This window comes from Solanum lycopersicum, chromosome 5 (genome assembly GCF_036512215.1).
Source record: "Solanum lycopersicum chromosome 5, SLM_r2.1".
Taxonomy (NCBI): domain Eukaryota; kingdom Viridiplantae; phylum Streptophyta; class Magnoliopsida; order Solanales; family Solanaceae; genus Solanum; species Solanum lycopersicum.
Window position 1 is genome coordinate 15,806,253 of NC_090804.1, and position 21,570 is coordinate 15,827,822.

The following is a 21,570-nucleotide window of genomic DNA, read 5'->3' on the forward strand; positions in this document are numbered from 1 at the left end:
TCTAATTGGGTCATTATAGATCAGATGAGAAAATCATTCCATTTTATCCCCGTCAAGGTTTCTCATTCGACAGAAGACTATGCCAAGTTGTATAGAACTGAGATAGTGAAGTTTCGTATGGTCCCTTTATCTATTATTCTGGATTTGGGTACTCAATTTACTTCACACTTTTAGAAGTCAGTACGACAAGGACTTGTTACTAAGGTTTAAGCTTAGCACAACTTTCATCCCTAAATAGATGGGCAAGCGGAACGTACCATCCAATCATTAGAAAGGAAGGTGTAATAGACTTTAAGGGTGGTTAATATTACCACTTGTCTTTAATAGATTTTTCCTACTATAATATCACTCGAGTATTAGTATGGCTACTCTTGGAGCCTTTTATGGTAGGATATGTAGTATACAATTTGTTGATTTCAGGTAAGTGAAATTTCTGTTATAGGTCCCAAATCGGTTAATAAAGCTTTTGAGAAAGTTTGGCTTATTAAAGAGAGGTTGAAAACGGCTCAAGGTAGACAATAGCCTTATGTTGATGTGATAAGAAGAGGGATAGACTTTGAAGTTAATGATTTTTACTATTTAAATCTCACCCATGAAGCGTGTGATGAAAGCTTGAAAGAAAGGGAAACTTAGTCCCTAGTATGTGCACTCATACAAAAGTTAAAAATGTATTAAGAAGGTTCTCTATGAGTTGAATTTAAAAAATAAGTTGTCCCCAATTCATCTTGTATTTCATGTTTCGATACTTAAAAGGTTTAATGGAGATTCGATATCAATTTTCCCCTAAAATGGTTGGGAGTTGACAAAAGTCTTTCATAAGAAGAGGTTCTAGTAGAGATCCTACACTGGTAAGTGAAGAGATTAAGAAACAAGGAAATACCTTTCGTAAAGTGTTTATACAGGAATAAGTTAGTTGAGTGTGCTACTTAGAACACTAAAGCCAACATGAAGTCTTCCTTCCGCTCCTATTCAAGCTTGAGGTAAGTAGTCCCTTTTGAGTTTTAGTGTGCTGGGACTCATGTGAGTATATGTGTTTTCCATACTTTCTTCATGTTATGCATAAAATTTATGTTTAAGTAAGAAAATGAGTTTTAATGATTTATTTTCCTCATGTTGTGAATTAAGTAAGAGTTGCCTATATAACTTCATAAGATGAATTAATGAACATGCTTTAGTATGCTTTGATAGAAATTAAATATTGGCTACATGATATTGTGTTGACCATGTTTTTAGAAGGAAAATATGGTTCCTCCCATGAATATGTGAAATGTTGAAATTTCATGCAAAATGGGTTGTTAAATGTAGTTCCTACTTCCTCATGTTGCATTGATTATGTTTGAGATGGAGTTGAAGTTTCTGTCGCATCCGGTTTTACCCCCTAGACGTAAACAATGTTGTCATCCTTTTCAAGGACTAAGACTAGCCTCTTAGTCTCATGTCATTACATTCATAGGTTGAAAAATGCGGAAAAATTTAAAACATTCAACATAACTACTTGGAAGTTTGCATAGACATCTACATACACATAATATATATTCATATGGAGTATACATAGACCTTTCGCACAGGAAGGTTACATAGCCTTCTACTTTTATTACACATACTTATTCGAAAAATATAGAAATAGTCTCAACGATTGTTTCATCTCATACCATCTAAACGAATATCACAATATGGGCATAGCCCTTACATCAATCCAACAAGACCATTTATAGGTAATACAAAAGAACAATACACAATTAAAAAGGAAACGAATGAAAGAGTCATTAAACTAATAAAAAAATCCATAAGCTAGAGGATGGCATTGTCCTCGAAAGTTGAGGACCTACCCTACTTGGATGAAAGGAAGAATCCAAGACTTCAACAATGTTGCCTTGCAAACTCTACAACGATCAGAACCTAAAATGTTGGGGAAAAGGGAAGAAAATGGGGTTAGTTCTCCACATGTACTAAGTATAAGATCTTATGCACATACACAAGCAAAATATGCTAAAAAGGACTTTTTATCAAAATATGTCAAATTACCCCTTTAGGGACTTAATGTAAAGTCAAGTAAGTCATATCAACCAACCAAACATGCTTACTATCTCAACAAGTAATACTTATCCCAACATACTTGAATACATGATTTACTACAACCCTAACATCAAGGAATAATATCACAAGAATGAATAAGAGTCAAACATAATATCATAATAAGCAAGACAACTACTCACAATTCCTTAACAAGTCAAAAAGTGTAATGACAAGGCAAAGCTCTATGACCTTGCTCAATCAAGTATCCCCAATGAGAAAACATGATCAATGTCCAACTTTACATATCATTGTATTTAGGTTTACATTTTATCATTTATTAACACTAAAACCCGATGCATATTCATAAATGAACTAATCAACATATAGTATCAACAATGTACCATGGTCATCATGTATAAATTATATATTATCATAACATAAACATATATAGGAACCTCCTCCTATGACTCCCCTCAAGGATAACTAGTTCAACGTTTAGGTAGAGTCTCATACCCACACCTAGACCAAGCTATACTCCTTAGGTTATCCAACATAGAGTTCAAGTCATTTAATTCGTTTTACCTTTTAGGAACATCTTTATCTAACCAACATAGACCACATGAGCTCGTGTAAGACAAACTAGTTAAAGGCATACTCAAATATAATATCATGACTTAACAACATTTAAACATAATTGGAAGTAAAGATAGAGATTCTAAGACTTAACAAGTCTTCCTCATAATCTATCATCAAGGTATTACCAGAAAACCATAACTCAACCCAACTTGGGGAGTAACATCATCACACAATGATAACCAATAGAATAACAAGGTCAATTGCATCTCTATAACACAATTCAACTCTAGATCACAACTTGAGACAAGATACATAGGCTAATTTCTTATTATAATTCATAACCTATATCACATATCAAGAAATAGCATGATAGGCATTTAATTTATTAATTTAAATATAATAACTCCATAGGATAATAATGTAATCAACAACCAACTCAATTGAATGATCATAATACAATATAGGTCAAGATCAAAACATAGGGTTAAGGATGGAGTATCATATTCTTCAATTTAGACCAAATCATCAACCATAACCATAAAAAAGTTGAATAACATGTTAATCTACTCAATATAACCCTAAGAAATCTTTAACAACTCAATTCATAACTTCAATTTCCTAATTAAAGGAAACCCATAAGAAAACTCAACTTTTGAAATCTATTTTGAAGGAACTCTTTGAGGAAAGAGTCTCAAAGGTGAATTGAACACATACCTTAACGTTTGGAAATAATTTGATAGTGAATTCGTCCCTTTTCATCCATCTAATCCTAATCCTTGCTAGTCTTTAATGGTGAGTTCATGTATCTAGAGAAATAAGAGATAAGGAAGAGAGTTTATTTGACAGTTGTGTTTAGGTTAATGAGGGTTGAGGGTATTAATAGTGGGACTTAATTAAATTAATTAGTCTCCCTTAAATCCCAAAGTAACCCCTACACCACCTACTTAATTAAATAAATTGAATTAAAAATGTGTTGTAACTTAGGACCCTCAAAGACGAGACCCCGCTTACGGGCCGTCTGTGAATCGTCAGATATCTCCCCCTCCGTCCTGCACTCCATCGTCTTGTTCAGAGACTGCAGGCGAGGGGCTTCCTCCAATTGTCAAAGTGTGACACAATGGTGGCATCGACGCCCCATCTATCCACACACGACCATAGCCTGCACGAATGCACTCCGTCGATGAGTTCACAGGTTGTGTGGGTGAAAGGCCCTTCTCCACCAGCCTAAGTGTGGGACAACGGTGGCATCTATGCCTCGTCGATCCACACACGAGCCTTCTTTTATCCTGTTGATGCACACTTCCAGGCAGTATTGCATCAAAGTACAAGGTTCCTTAGTTGGTCCTTGGGGAGTCGTACCTGGACGTTTCAACCATGAAAGCACTCAAACACCTTTTAACTATCTTTCCACCAGTATTCCTACATTTATGACTCTTAAAGATTAGTCAAAGAGGTTAAGGCATACTAACATCCCTTTTAACCAACTTCCTGGATGTTTTTGGACATTTTGGTTCTAAAACCTCCTAAATGACCTATATTCCTTAAAAATTGACTTAGAAATAGTCCTTAGACCTTATGACACCTATGTTAGGCTTTACAATATGTCTTGGATTTTCAAGGTGTTATAGTATCCTCCCTTAAATTTGCATTGTTTTGTTTTTTCATGCATGATAGACTGCTATTCTTGAGTCATTAATTTCGAAAGGTTTCTAAATCATCATTCGAGGATGAATGTACCCAGTACGGGATATTGTAACACCTTGGAAACTATTAGGCTAAACTAGAGCTTAACGTTTGGGTATGAGTCTAAAATGTACCTCCCTTTACCATGATTGGGGCATACTTAAAGAGTTGGGTTAATTTGAGAGAGTACTCTTACACACTCATTTCCCTTTGATGAAGGTTCATGAATTCAACCATCTTTTTACCCCTCCACTCTAAGGGAAATAACCTATCGAGGAAAGCCTCTGTGAATTCCTTCAAATTTACCGACCTTCTTTCTAAGGTTCTCTCACTCCTCCATTGTGGAAAAAACACTAGAGCGACATCCTTGAGTTGGTAAGCGGCTAACTCCGCTTTCTCCCAAGGGGTCACACCAATAGAATCCATCAATTTGAAAACTTCATTTATGAAAGCTTGTGAATCTTCATCCACCTTAGTTCCATGAAAAGTTGGAGGGTTCATCCTCATGAAATCCCGAATTCAAGAAGAGGGAGTATTAACAAGGTTGATGTATAACTCCTTTGTTAGCTTGAGCAAGAAAGTGATTATTGATGACAAGAGATTGAGCCGTCATGAGTTGGGTCAAATTCATTAAGGCAGCCCTCAACTCCGCATTAGTCATATCTTCTTCAACATATGGATCTTGAGGAATAGGAGGCACATGGGGCACTTGAGGCCTTTGAGATTCTAGAAGCACTTGAGGCTCTTGAAGGGGAACCTCCTCATTCTCTTCCTCTTGGCCAACAATAGGAACTTGGTCAACACGCGAAGGGATTTTCTCATTAGCTACACATCCCTACTCTCTTCTAGTGGTTGATATCCTCGTATTCACGTCCTGTAAATTCAAAGATAAGAGGTTGATAAAATACACCTTATATGACTCAACTCTAAGGCATGACACTAGAATTGAGAAGAAAGTGGAACTTCTATCATCCTATATGTGTCGCTACTAACACCAATGACAAAGATACTACTCGATGTGGCTTGTTAGACTTTTAAACCGTAAACTATTTCCCATAATCGTATGCTCTGATATCAAGTTAGTCACGACTCGAAAGTACCCCTTAGAAGTTAGGAAGAACCTTTGGATCATGATAGGGCATACTTGACCATTTGGGGTCTTGTACAAGCCCTTCAACTATTGTTCATTACATATGATATGAAAAGTAGTGCGATTAAAACTTTTCAAGGTATTTAATAAAAATCTAGTCTTTCAGAAAATACTTAGAGAATCTCATCGTCACAATCAAACTTAAAGACATCATATAATATCTTATTGACATGGCCCTTCAATTCAAAGAAAAATACATAATAAGTCTTAATATTAAAACTTTAAAAAACATAATGTATGTCCTCAAATATATGAGGACATACCTTATCTTGGGAGATTAGATCTCCCAAGCTTCACCTTCAATTCTTCCAAAAAGCTTCCAACCTATACTTTTGAGTATAGAAAAGTATGGGGTTAGTACAAAATAATGTACTATGGCATATGCAAGAACATGCAATAAGGGACGTTTTAGAAAAATAACCTTTCATGCCAAATAATTAAAACATTCATGAATTTAGAAGTAAAACAACATAAGTATCATCATTTAGCTCTTACATAAGAATTTCCATAATTTAAACCAAAAGACACTCTATACAGTAAACTTCCAAATATTACGGTGAACTCAATTAAAGCATTTGCAGTGAACTACCCTAATTATAATGGTGTGAACTTCAAAGTCCAAGAAAAGATGAAGTGAGATCATTTACGTAGGAGTTTCCCTAAATAAGGATTATCCTAAGACTCACCTAGGTAAGTCAAGAAGGAAGTATACATATGCCTCCTTCAATACACACCAAAGTGATCCTCAAGACTTCTTGGCTTACTCACCTTGGGAGAACAAGCCCCTACCCAATGAGAAGACATTAGAAGAACACCAAAGAACCCACCAAGACTTCTCTTCGGAATGCCTACTTAGTGCAATGAGTAGATAGTGTCCCATACCACCACCTACCTTAAGTAGGACACTCTTTTAGAAGGCTTGGCACCCAGACACCCTTTTCGGAAGGTATAATTTAGTACAATTGATAGATAATGTCCCATTCGACTACCTACCCTACAATATGTTCTTTTAGTAGACTTAGTTCATTCAATTCACATAACGCTCACTAAAACTCCCTTTTGGGAATGCCTACCTAGTGCAATGGATAAATAGTGTCCCATTCCACTACCTACCCTAAGTAGTATACTCTTTTAGAAGACTTATCATTTTCATTTCTTTTGTGGGGGTTAGATCCACCAACATAGACCATGAGAGATAGACATAGAATCCCGATATTAACCCCTATCGGATGAGGGATCCTCACTTGCCTAGAACAAGGTCATTCTTTTTAGCTTTTACATGACTTTCCCAATAACTACACCTATGAGGGCTCATAGTTAAGGGATAAGGAGATTGGTACTAATTAAATCATTCTCTACTAACGAGGACTACTAATCTCAAGAGGTACATTTGAATATAACATCTCAAGTCACGATATTTAACCACCTTTTCTTCATATCCTTTAGGTGCTAGACATTACCCCCATGAATTCTAAACATTATAAACTATAGGTTAAAAAGAATTGGTGAACACATCATATCAACTCATGAATGTAATTCATCCTCCGACCTATCTTAGAAAGCTCTTAAGATGTAGTGAGGTTGCTACTAAACACTTCATCTCAACTCACGAAGAGTGCCCACGTCAAAACTCCTTTATTTACTTAACTTGGCTTCATTCATTCACTTAAGTGTATGTGTGTGTGTACATGTGAGCAAACCTTTCACATAAGCATCACTTAATTTACATTTAACTTCTAAACATTCTTTAGACCTTCAATTAATCAAGTCATACAGTTTACATGCTTCACAAAACCATATACTTCATTTAGTCATAATCTAAGTCAAACATACAATTTAAGCTTCATAATACATAACATAAGAACCATTTTCATTATCACATCATTTGACATTTTAGTCCATCAAACCCACACCCATAATGCATACTAAATATAATATATTTCGTCAAGTAAACACCGCCACCAAGAAGGTGGACCATACCACTCAAGAGTATTTCATAATTATAGCTTAAACAACATACCAACTTACCTTTTAATCCTAACTTCCATCACCTATATTATTTTTACTTAATAATTAATCATAAATTAGCCCTTAGTGCATTATCTAAACATCAATAACAACATAAGTAAACCAAAGCTCAAAGACTATAAAACTAAGTTCATTTAACACATTTCTTAAGAAAACATTTGATGAAAAGCTTTAATATGTTTTCATTTAAGTTTTGACCTTAAAATCATCAAATAAAATTAGAAACATCATTATTATGTTTTTTAAAACGGTTTCATGCAAGATCCATATTTAGAATTGAAGATAGAAGAAAGTAGGGTTGCAAACCCTCTTTGAAAATCCATTAGAAGGGACCCCTTGAATGTTGTAGAGTTCAAGGATGAATACCATACCTTATATAATAAAAAACCCAATGATTTTGATGCGGAATTTTTCCATCAACATCCTTCCTAGCTTTTCTTGACTTCTAGATTCTAAAGAAACTTAAGAGAGAGTTCTAAGGGAGAGGGGTTTTGGGTTTTATGAAATGAGGTCTAAAATTAGGTATTAGGGTTTGAAATACTTTAATATACCTAATGAGCCCTAAAATAAACGTCCTAGGGTCATAACATACTTGGGGTGAATTTACCAAACACCCAAAAACTTGGCAGAAAATTACAGCTTTTCACAGGCCCATCGACGACCCACAAACGACGGGAATTTTGGATAGGATCCTTATCCTTGTTTCCCATGGAAGAATCTTGGTGATATAACCTCTTCTTAGGTTTTTAGTGACTAGAATCATATGACCTAGGCCTCTTACCCTCTTGCCTTATCTCCCTAATTTTCGATTCCTCAATTGTTGTGCATACATCATGATCCTAGAAATGTCCATGTCATTAAGAAACATTGTCGTGCGGAACTCTTTGTCCACCAATATAAACAATCCCATCACGAATTTGTTCATCCTAGACCTAGGGTTGGCTACCATGGTTAGGGCATACTTAGAAAGTTGGGTGAATTTGAGAGATTACTCATGCCCACTCATTCCCCCTTGACGAAGGTTCATGAATTCAACCATCTTCTTCTACCTCCATATTGAGGGAAAGAACCTATCTAGGAAAGCCTATTTGAATTCCTCCCAATCAATCAGCCGTCTTTCTAAGGGTCTCTCACTCCTCTATCGCTCCAACCACACTTGAACCACATCCTTGAGTTGGTAAGCGTCTAACTCCGGTTTCTCCCTAGGGGTAACACCCATAGCATCCGCCACTTTAAAAACCTCATCTATGAGAAGTAGTGGATCTTCATCCACCTTAGTTCAATGAAAAATGGAGGGTTCATCCTCATGAAATCCCGAATTCTAGAAGGAAAAGTATCGTCATTAGGTTGAGATCCAACTCCTTGGTTATCTTGAGTAACAAAGTGATTAATGACGACATGAGCTTGAGCCATCATGAGTTTGGTCAAATTCATTAGGGCATCCCTTAACTCTGCATTAGTCATATCTTCTTCAACAAAAGGATCTTGAGGCATAGGAGGCACTTGGGGCATGTGAGGCCCTTGAGGTTCCGGAGGCACTTGAGATTCTTGAAGGGGAACCTACTCATTCTCTTCCTCTAGGAAAACAATAGGAACTTGGCCAACACGAGGAGGGATCCCCTCATTACCTATTCCTCCCTCCTCCCTTCTAGTTGTTGATTTCCTCGTATTCATTTCCTATAAACACAGAGAGAAAAGGTTGAGGAAAGAAACCTTATATGACTAAACTTTAAGGCACAATATTAGAATAGAGAAGAAAGTGAAACTTTGATCATCCTATAGCCTCTTGTCCATGGATGTGTTACGACTAACACCAATGACCAAGATACTACTAGATGTGGCTTGTGAGACTTTTAGACCCCAATTACCATAACCTTATGCTCTAATAACAAGTCTCTCACGACCTGAAAGTAGCACCTAGAAGTTAGGAAGAACCGTAGGATCTTGACCGGGTGTACTTGACCCTTTGGGGTCTTGTACAAGCCCTTCAACTATCGTTCATTACATAAGACATGAAAAGTAGTGTGTAATTAAAGCTTCTCAAGACATTTAATAAAATCTAGTCTTTCATAAATATTAAGAGAATCTCATCGTCGCAATCCAACTTAAAGACACGATATAATATCTTAGGAACACGTCCCTTTACATTGAAAGGAGAATACATAATGTTTTAATATTAAAACTAAGAAAAACATAAACTATGTCCTCGAATATATGAGGACATACAAAATCCTTAGAGAGAAGATTTCCCAAGCTTCACCTTCGATTCTTCTAAAAATATTACAACCGATACTTATACAGTATAGAAAAGTATGGGCTTAGTACTAAACAATGATTTAAGTATGGCATATGCAAAACATGCAAAAAGGGACGTTTTAGTAAAATAACCTTCCATGACAAATAATTAAAACATTCATGAATTTATAAGTAAAACAACATAAGAATCATCATTTAACACTTATAGAAGAATTTCCATAATTTTAACCAAAAGACACCCTGTACAGTAAGCTTCAAAACTATAACAGTGAATTCAATTGAGCATTTGCAGTGAACTACCCTAATTCCAAAGTAACGAACTTACAATGCCAAGCAAAGAGGAAGTGAACTCATCTTCATAGGAGTTTCCCTAACTAAGGTTATTCTAAGACTCACAAAGGTAAGACATGAAGGATGTACACATATGCCTCCTTCAATACACATCAAAGAGATCCTAAAGACTACCCCTTTTTGGCTTACTCACCTCGGGAGAACAAGGCCCATCAATGACAAGACATTAGAAGAACACCCAAACAACCCACCAAGACTTTCCTTTCGGAATGCCTACTTAGTGAAATGAGTAGATAGCGTCTCATACCAACACCTGCCCAATGCAGGACACTCTTTTAGAAGGTTTGGCACCCAAACTCCCCTTTCGGAATGTATACTTAGTGCAATGGATAAATAATGTCCTATTCCACTACCTACCCTAAGCAGTACGTCCTTTTAGGAAACTTAGTTCATTCAATTTAAATAAGGCTCACTAAACTCCCTTTTCGGAATGCCTACCTAGTACAATGGATAAATAACGCTCCATCCCATTACCTACCATAAGTAGTACACTCTTTTAGAAGACTTAGAATTTTCATTTCTTTTGTGCGGGTTTGCTTAACCGATATAGACAATGAGAGCTATACATAGAATCCCGATATTAACCCCTATCGGATGATGGATCCTCACTTTCTTAGAGTAAGGTCATTCTTTTTTTCTTTAACATGGCTTTCCCAATAGCTAAACCTATGTTGGACAATAGTTAAGGGATAAGGAGATTGATACTCAGTAACTCATTCTATACTAACGAGGAGTACTCATATCTAGACGTACATTGAACTAAACTACAACATCTCATCTCACAGAGTGTAACCACCTCTTCTTCATATCCTCTAGGTGCTTCACATAACACCCATGGAATCTAAACATTCTAAATAATAGCTTAAGTATAACTAGTGAACACCACATCTAAACTCATGAAGCGTATTCATCCTCCGACCTATCTTAGAAAGCTCTTAGGTTGTAGTGAGTTTGCTACTAAATAATTCGTATCAACTCACAAAGAGTGTCCACCTAAAATCTCCTCTATTTACTTAAATTAGCTTCATTTATTCACTTAAGTGTGTGTTGTACATAAGAGAAAACCTTGCACATAAGCATCATTTCATCTACATTTAACTACTATACATGCTTTAGACCTTCAATTCATCAAATTACACACTTTACATGCTTCACAAAATCATATACTTCACTTAGGCATAATCTAAGTCAAACATGCAATAAAAGCTTCATATTACATAAACAAAAACCATCTTCATTATCACTTCATTTCACATGTTAGGATATTAAATCAACACCCATAATACATACTAAATATAATCATTTTTTTCAAGTAAAACCGCCACCGAGAAGATAAACATACAACTCAAGAGCATTTCATAATTAAAGTTTAAATAACATAACCAAATTACCCTTTAATTCTAACTTCCATCACCTATAGCATTTTTAATCAATAATTCATCATAAATTATACCTAAGGGCAGTATTTAAACATCAATAATTACATAAGTAAAGCAATGCTCAAAGACTACAAAACAGAGCTCATTCAACCCATTTCTTAAGCCAACATTTGATGAAAAACTTTAACATGTTTTGATTGAATTTTTTACGTTAAAAGCATGAACTAACATTAGAAACATAATTATTATGTCATTCAAAATATTTTCATGCAAGACCCATATTTAGAATTGAAGATACAAGAAACTAGGGTTGCAAACCCTTTTTGAAAATCCGTTAGAAGGTTTCCTTGAATGTAAGAGAGTTCAAGTATGGATAAAATACCTTATATAAGTTAATAACCAGTGATTTTGATGAATAATTTTGCCATCGACAGCCCTGCTAGCTCTTCTTGACTTCTAGCTTCCAAAACGACTTGAGAGAGAGCTCTAAGGGAGAGGGGTTTTGGATTTTAGGAAATGAGGTCTAAAATTATCTATTAGGGTTTAATATACTTTAATATACCTAATAGTACCTAAAATAAACGTCCTAGGGTCATAAAATACTTGGGGTGAATTTACCAAACACCCCAAGACTTTGCAGAAAATTACAGCTTTTCACAAGCTTATCGACGACTCACGAACGACGGACCATTTCTCAACCAATGGCCCGTTTGTGAGGCTTTACTATGAAACCCTTAGACCCTTCAGGCCTGCAGGTCTAATAGAACGACCAAGTCGATGAACCGTCGATTGGTCAATTGGCCGTTGACTATCCCGTTGGTGGACACTACCATGCAGTTTTGGACTCAAGTCTTGGTCTCTTCTCTAGGGCCCCTTGTGGGTCATAGGTGAAGTCGTTCCCACACGTTAAACCCCTTAAAAGAGTCTTCTAGGTCTTACAAACATCCCACACGTAATTTAAATCAAAACAAACACGTAAAACTCACTCAAACACATCAAGACACACAAGTAATTTTCTTAGGTACACCTTCTGGACATTCTTGGATGTTTTACCTCCAAACTTAACAAAACTTCACACACTGCCTAATAACACTAATGTAACTCATTGTAACTTAAAATTAATTTAAGAAACCATCGTGAAGGTCTAGTTAATCTTAGTTCGTTTTAGGGCGTTACATTCTCCCCCACTTAGAATAACATTTCTCCTCTAATGACACTAAAACATCAAGACCATCAAGGATTTCATTAGAAAAACATAACACATTACAATATTTATCAACACAGTCAAAAATCAACGTATCAACTAGCAAGGATCACCATTTTACATTTTCACACACTAGCAACATAGGCAACTTATGCATCATTTTCACAATTTCAAAACTCATCCTTATCCTTCTTTTATGGAGGATCTACATTTTCAAACATTAAACATGATCATATACAACACTCTCTCACACATTGAAACTTAGATTAAAGACGAAATAATTTTTTGAAAATTCTAATTCTTACAGTGAACATCACTGTAACCCTGCCAAACAAGAAAAAAATTTCAAAAATTCATTCTTAGAGAAATTAATCAAGCTGGCATGATCATATGAAGTATAAAAATGATATAAACTCATTTAATAATTAAAAAAAACAATCGCAAAGAATCAATACATACCGGGATTATCAACTCTAGATTAGTTATCCTTCTTAGCTCCCATCCCATAGGTAGGGTTCTTTTTTAGGAGAATTAGGATCTAGGGAAGCTTGATTGACCTCTTTCCCTCTTAATTTAATGCTAGGAAAGTCCCTAATCTTGTGGCCTTTTCAACCACAACTAAAACAACAACCCGTTCCGGCAAGACACCTACCCATTGCTTCCCACAAGTAGTTCACCTAGTCCTCTTAAAAGTATGGTAACAACCTTGGGAATTTTGGTTTGGAGCCTTATCCTTGTTTCCCATGGAAGAATCTTGGTGATAGAACCTCTTCTTAGGTCTTTGGTGACTAGAATCATCCGACCTAGGCCTCTTACCCTCTTGCCTTATTTCCCTAATTTTAGATTCCTCAATTTGTTGTACATACACCACGAGCATAGAAATATCCATGTCATTAAGAAGAATTATTGTACGGAACTCTTTATCAACCAAGCTAGACACTCCCATCACAATTTTTTTCATCCTATCCCTAGGGTTCGCTACCATGGTTTGGGCATACTTAGAGAGTTGGGTGAATTTGAGAGAGTACTCTTGCACACTCATTCCCTCTTGACAAAGATTGATGAATTGAACCATTTTATTCTCACTCCACTCTAAGGGACAGAACCTATCTAGGAAAGCCTCTTTGAATTCCTCCCAATCAACTTACCCTCTTTCTAATGTTCTCTCACTCTTGCATTGCTCAAACCATACTTGAGCCACATCCTTGAGTAGATAAGCGGCTAACTCCGCTTTCTCCCTAGGGGTCACACCCATAGTATCCACCACTTTGAAAACCTCATCTATCAAACCTTGTGGATCTTCATCCACCTTAGTTCCATGAAAAGTGGGAGGGTTCATCCTCATGAAATCCCGAAATCTAAAAGCGGAAGTACTAACATTAGCTTGAGGTCCGACTCCTTGGTTAGCTTGAGCAACAAAAAGATTATGTAGGACATCAGCTTGAGCCGTCATGAGTTCGGTCAAATTCAATAGGACAGCCCTCAACTCCACATTATTCATATCTTCTCAACAAAAGGAGATTGACGTATAGGAGGAACTTGGGGGGACTTGAGGCCTTGAGGTTCCGGAGTCACTTGAGGTTCTTGAAGGGGAACCTCAATAGGAACTTGGTCAACATGGGGAGGGATCCTCTCATATCTATACCTCCCTCCTCCCTTCTAGTGATTGATCTCCTCGTATTCATGTCCTATAAAGAATAAGAGAAGAATTTGAGAAAATACTCCTTATATGACTCAACTCTAAGGCACGACATTAGAATAGAGAAGACAAAAGTGAAACCTCTATCATCCTATAGCCTCTTCTCCATGGATGTGTCGCGACTCACACCATTGACCAAGATACTACTAGATTTTTCTTGTGAGACTTTTAGACCCTACACACTTTTCGACCCTACACCATTTACCATAACCTTATGCTCTGATACCAAGTCTGTCACGACCCGAAAGTACCCCCTAGAAGTTAGGAAGAACCCTTGGATCATGAACGGGCGTACTTGACTCTTTGGGATCTTGTAAAGCCCTTCAACTATATTTAATTACATAAGACGTGAAAAGTAGTGCAGAATTAAAACTTTTCAAGACATTTAATAAAAAGCTAGTCTTTCATAAATATTTAGAGAATCTCATCATCACTAGCCAACTTGAAGACACGATAAAATATCTTAGGGACACGGACCTTTACATTGAAAGAAAAATGCATAATAAGTCGTAATATTAAAACTAAGAAAAACATAAATAATATCCTTGAATATATAAGGACATACCAAATCTTGAGAGAGTAGATTTCCCAAGATTCACTTCCATTCTTCCATAAAGCTTCCAACCATACTTATAGAGTATAGAAAAGTATGGGGTTAGTACAAAACAATGTACTAAGTATGGTATATGCAAGAACATGCAAAAAGGGACGTTTTAGTAAAATAACCTTTCATGACAAATTGTTAAAACATTCATTAATTTAGAAGTAAAACAACATAAGAATCATAATTCAATTCTTACTAAAGAATTTCCATAATTTTAACCAAAAGAACCCTTTATGGTTGACTTCCAAAATAATACAGTGAATTCGATTTGAACATTTACAGTGAACTACCCTAATTCTAAAGGAGTGAACTTCCGAATCCAAGAATAAAGGAAGCGAACTCATTTATGTAGAAGGTTCCCTAACTAAGTATTATCCTAAGACTCACCAAGGTAAGACATGAGCGAAGTACGCATATACCTTCTTGAATACACACCAAAGCGATCCTCAAGACTATCCCTTTTGTGATTACTCACCTCGCGAGAACAAGCCCTCACTTAATGAGAAAACATTAGAATAACACAAACAAACCACTAACACTTCCCTTTCGAAATGCTTATGTCACACCCGAATCGTAGACCCTAGATGAGACCGGCGTCGCTAACCTCTCAGAGGTAGCAGACAAGCCACTTCTTTGCTTTCATCACAATCATACAGGATGAATTATACTTAGACTTCATATCATTTCTGCAAAATAGTGATATACTAACAGCTCAAACTAAACAACCATCTATTAACAGATTGACAATTGGAACGAAGAATTCATAATATTATTAATAGTTGCCAAACCGGCCTTAATAAGAAAGCTTGAAGAAATGTTTGAAAGGGAACACTAGGGACAACATCCACTAGCTATGTCTAATCTACTAAAGGTATAATAGAAAGCATAGGCATCCTCGAACTCAAGAGGACGTACCATAGTCTGGAGGTACTAGTCCAAATGGCTTCAACTGATCTTCGATCTTCTTCAAGGACCTGCACCTATAAAAATAGTAATTGTATATGAGTTAGTATACACATGTACTCAGTATGGGTGTATGCACATAAAAACATAAGGACTATGCATGAACAAGGAAAGCTCTTCCTATAACAACATGCCATTTTTGGAAAGTGAAGTCACATTACTTTCCTAATTCGTTATTGACGAATCATACTATGAATATGACATTTTTCATGTATTTAAAGAACATAAATCATTTTCTATATGAATATAAGACCTTGGAATCATGAACATAGTTTTAGAACAACTCAAGCAAAATTTAAGAATTTCGCTCCTCTTTAAGACTAGAGCTCATCACCCCAGACTTAGTTTATTTTTAAATCTTTTCTTCTTTTTGTTTTGTAGTTCAATGATCTCTTTTGATCCTATATTTTACTTACGAGTGCAATGTTTTATCGTATTCCCATTCCTACAATGAATCAAGTAAGTAATCCAAAAGACTATGGAAATGATTTCACTACCCTTCTTAGAAGTTATTCTGAACAAGTGAGGGTAATGGGATCTCATGTCGGCTTCGTCCTCCCATGCTGCTCCCTCAAAAAGGTGGTTCCCTCCATAACACCTTTATGGTGGCAGCATCCTTGTTCCTCAGCTTCTTCACTTGGCGATCGAATAATTAAACTGGAATCTCTTCATAAGAAAGGTTCTCATTAACTCCTTACCTGTCAACAGGCAGGATGGATGCTTGATCACCTAGACACTTTTTTAAGTATCGAAACATGAAACACTGGATGAACATAAGCAACGTCATTTGTTAACTTCAGTTTATAGGAAAAATCCCTAACTCGCTCTAAGACCTCATAAGGACCTATACACCTCGGACTCAACTTCCCTTTCTTACCAAACCTCATCACCCCTTTAATGGGTGATATCTTCAGGTAGAGTTGATCACCTACCTCGAATTAAAGATCCCTCTTCCTATTATCAACATAGGATTTTTGACGACTGTAAGTAGTAGACAATCTATCCATGATCATTCTCACCTTTTCTATAGCCTCGTGAATGATCTCTAAGCCAAAGATGGAAGACTCTCCTACCTCAAACCACCCAACTGGGGACCTACATCTCCCGCCATACAGTGGTTCAAAACAAGCCATCCCAATACTAGAATGGTATCTATTATTATAAGAGAACTTAATAAGTGGCAAGTGATCATCCCAACTCCCCTTGAAGTCAATAAAACATGCTCTCAGCATGTCTTGAAGGGTCTGAATGGTACGTTTTGTTTGTCCATCCGTCTGAGGATCAAAAGCAATATTGAGCTTCACCTTTGCACCCAAGCTCTTTTGGAAAGATCTCCAAAAGTGAGAAGTGAACTGGGATCCCCTATCTGAAATGACATATAAAGGGATACCATACCACCTCACTATCTCATCAATATACAGCTTGGCATAATCTTCGGCCTTGTAAGTAGACTTCACAGGATGAAGTGAGCAGACTTAGTAATAATGTCAACAATGATCCAAATAGAATCGTGCAGTTTCCTGTCCTTGTGAAGACCAACCAGAAAGTCCATATTAATAGCTTCCCACTTCTAGGTTGGTATCTCAATCGACTAGGTAAGACCTCTAGGCTTAAGGTGTTCAGCCTTAACCTGTTGGCAATTTGTCCACTCCTCCACAAACATAGAAATATCTCGTTTCATACCTTCCACCTATAGATCTCCTTGATATCATGATACATTTTTGTGGAACCTGGATGAATGGAATACCTGGAGCCATGAGCCTCTAGAATAATATTAGGTCTCAAATTATAAATATTGGGCACACACAATCTGCCCTGGTATCTAAGAACACCATCCCCCCAGGGATAATGATTCATTCAGCTTACTCAACACTGAGTCTTTGAACTCCATGAGTACTAGGTTGAAATGCTGCTTAGCTTTAACATCTACAACAAATAAGGATTCCACTTGGTGTATCTGCAAGCCGTACACATAACCTAGCCAATTGGTGTACCTTTTAACCAACTCCTTCTTCTCATCATCAATATGAGACACTGCCCATGCTCAATTGGCTAAAGCATCGGCCACAATATTGGCTTACCTTGGTGATAGTGGACATTCATGTCATAATCCTTTAGAAGCTCTAGCCATGTTCTCTGACGAAGATTCAATTCTGTCTGTGTAAAAATATACTGAAGACTTTTATGGTCAGTAAATACATCAACATTTACACCATATAAGTAATGTCTCCAATGTTTTAACGCAAATACCACAACAACTAACTCAAGATCATGGGTAGGGTAATTCTTCTTGTGGATTTTCAACTCTCTTGATGCATATGCAATAACCTTGCCATCCTGCATAAGAACACATCTGAAACCTACTCGAGAAGAATCACTGTACACCACATACCCTTCACCACTTCTCGGTTATGTGAGAACTGGGCTGAAGTGAGTTGGTCTTTATGCTCTTGAAAACTCTTTTCACAAGTTTCAGACCACTCAAAATTCCCTTCTTCATTGTTAAATTTGTCAATGGAGCAACAATAGCAGAAAAAGCCTCAACAAACCTGCTATGGTAATTAGCCAAACCCAAGAAACTCCAGATGTCTATAGACGTGAGAGGTCTCGACAAGTTCTTTACTGACTCAATCTTTTTTTGGATCAACCTCTACACCCTGATAAGACACCACATGACCAAAGAAGGTCACTAATCTCAGCCAAAATTCACATTTGCTGAAATTTGCATACAACTGATGTTCCTTGAGTACTTGCAATGTCATTCTCGAATGTTGTTCATGTTCTTATCTTATATTAGAGTATATGAGGATGTCATCTATGAATATTGTGACAAAAGAATCAAGGTATTCATGGAAGACCCTATTCATAAGGCCCATAAACGCGGCTAGTGCATTAGTGAGATCAATGAAATGTCAACAAACTTGTAATAAACATACCTAGTATGGAAGGCAGTCTTAGGTATGCCCTCTTGTCTCACTCTAAGATGGTGATACCCCGACCAAATCTCTACTTTAGAAAAGAAACTTGAATGTTGGAGCTGATCAAATAGATCATCCATTTTGAGAAGAGGGCATATGTTCATTATAGTCTTTGTTGAGTTCCTGATAATCGATACACATTCTAAGGGTTCCATCCTTTTTCTTAACAAATGACATTGGATCACCCTATGGTGATATGCTCGGCTGGATGAAGCCCTTATCAAGTAGATATTTTAACTACAACTTTTACTCTTTGAGTTCAGCTGGAGCCATTCTATAGGGAGGAATAGAAATTGGTTTGGTGTTGGGATCTAAGTCAATTTCAAGAGGGATTCCTGGTAAATCCTCTGGAAAGACATCTTGAAACTTATTCACTATGGACACAAATTCTATGGAAGTAACTTCATGTTCTAAGTAATCGAATCTGCCTAAGTTGTATAAATACCCCTTAGATCTTACTGGCATTAAGATGGGAAACTATTCGCCTGTTTGTTGTGAACTATGCCCTTCCCATTCAGGCTCTAACTCATTAGGAAACTGAAACCTTACTACCCTATTTTGACAGTCTATGGTAGCATGGCATTTATGGAGTCAATCCATACCTGAACCACTTCCATGAGCTGGTATGCATCCAACTCAGCCTTTTCCTCTTCATTAACACTCATAACACAAAGAATATAATGGATCTCGTCCACAAACTCCTAGGGATCCTCATTGGTTCTAGACCCGAAGTAGACTGGAGGATTCATCCTAGTGAAATTTCTTAGTCTGTTGGCCATGGAGCTAGCATGTGGTTTCTCCCTGGGAGTACCCTCTTTAGTGTCCTAGGCTCTGATAGCCTATGCCGGAGTAGTGATGGCTTCGGCCATCTGAACCAGTGTTAATCTTACTTCTCCATCCGTCACCGTAGCTGGGTTGACATGAACTTGAACTCGAGCAGCTAAGGCTTGAGGAGGAGCTTGGTTTTGCCCCATCAGTTGCCTCTCCAATTCTCCTTCCTGCATTACTTCTTTTTTAATTTTTCAACACACACACACAAGAAGGAAGTTGTATGCTAGAATGACACAAAATGTAAATAATATGCAGAGCACAATAAAGAGTACAAGAAGGGAAGAGTCTTAACATCACCAAGTCTCTAAGTCCTGGTTGTGGTGCACTTCACAATCATAAAGCTAGAAACTACGCAACTTGGTTGTTTTGAGCCTTACTTCGGTAAATTAACCTCATGATTTGATACAAAGTTTGTCACACCCAAGTCCTAGACCCTAGATGAGACGACATCTTTAACCTCTCAGAGGTCACAGACAAGCTTCTTCTTAGCTTTTATCACAATTATACAGTTAAAATTAGCGGAAAATTTACCACTTTTTAAGTTTACTGAAGTGTATTTAGACTTCATATACTTTCTTCATAAGAGTGATATACTAACCGCTCAAACCAAACAACCATCTATTAAAAGATTGACAATTAAAACGAAGAATTCATAATTTTATTAATAGTTGCCAAATAGGCCGTACCACGAAAGATTGAATAAAACTTTGATAGGTAAGACTAGGGACAAAATCTACTAGCTATGTCTAATCTATTAAAGCTAGAATATAAAGAGTAGGCTTCCTCGAACTCAAGAGGACCTACCAAAATATGGAGGTACTAGTCCAAAAGGCTTCAATTGATCTTCAATCTTCTACAAGGACCTGCACCTATTAAAAATAGTAATTGTATATAGGTTAGTACACACTTGTACTAAGTATGGGTGTATGCACATAAAAACATAAGGACTATGCATCAACAAGGAAAACTCTTCCTATAGCAACATGCCATTTTTGGAAAGTGAAGTCACTTTACTTTCCTAATTTGTTATTTATGAATCATATTTAGCAATCTGCCTATTGCAGATAATCACTTCTATCCCTCATTGGCCACCCATAATATTGAAAAATATTTATAACGCTGCATAGTAGCAAATAACAAATGCCAAATGGCTATTAATACCCACTATATAATATAATAATAATAATAATTAATAATTCTCTCCCCACTACCAACATTTATCAAACAAAAAAATTGAAACTTTGAATTAGTTTTACTTGTAGACGAAAGATCGTGTGCTATCACAAACGATTTTGTATCATGCGGCTCTTATTAATGTTACGATCGAAAATTACTAAATTTTCTGTAACTTATTTTAATAAAAGAGTTAAACCTAGGGTATTAAATAAAATTACAAATTTGCCCATGAATCACCCATTAATAAAAATTAATTTTTTTTAATAAATACCATCAAACTAAATAACCGAAGTTATCAAATAGTGTAAAATTCTCAAATCAACTTTTCAAACAAATCAAAAATAATTCGGGACAACTATAGAGATGGGTGAAACGATAATTTTGTAGAAATTTCAAAAAAAATGACGTTTGAGGTCATTACACACATAATCTATGGACATCCAAGGGGGAGTGTTATAAATCCATTGAATAGTGGATTGTCCATTTGCTTTCTTCATGAACTAATCCTATCATGTTTCTATATATCCAAGGTGACAGAACCTTTGTAGATAACTATGTACCTATTAATTGGACATTAAACATGGTGACCTTTTGATTGATTTCTCTACCTATAAATAGAGATATCATTCATCATTATAACATACACTTGAATAAGAAGAAAAGCTCTCTTCATCTC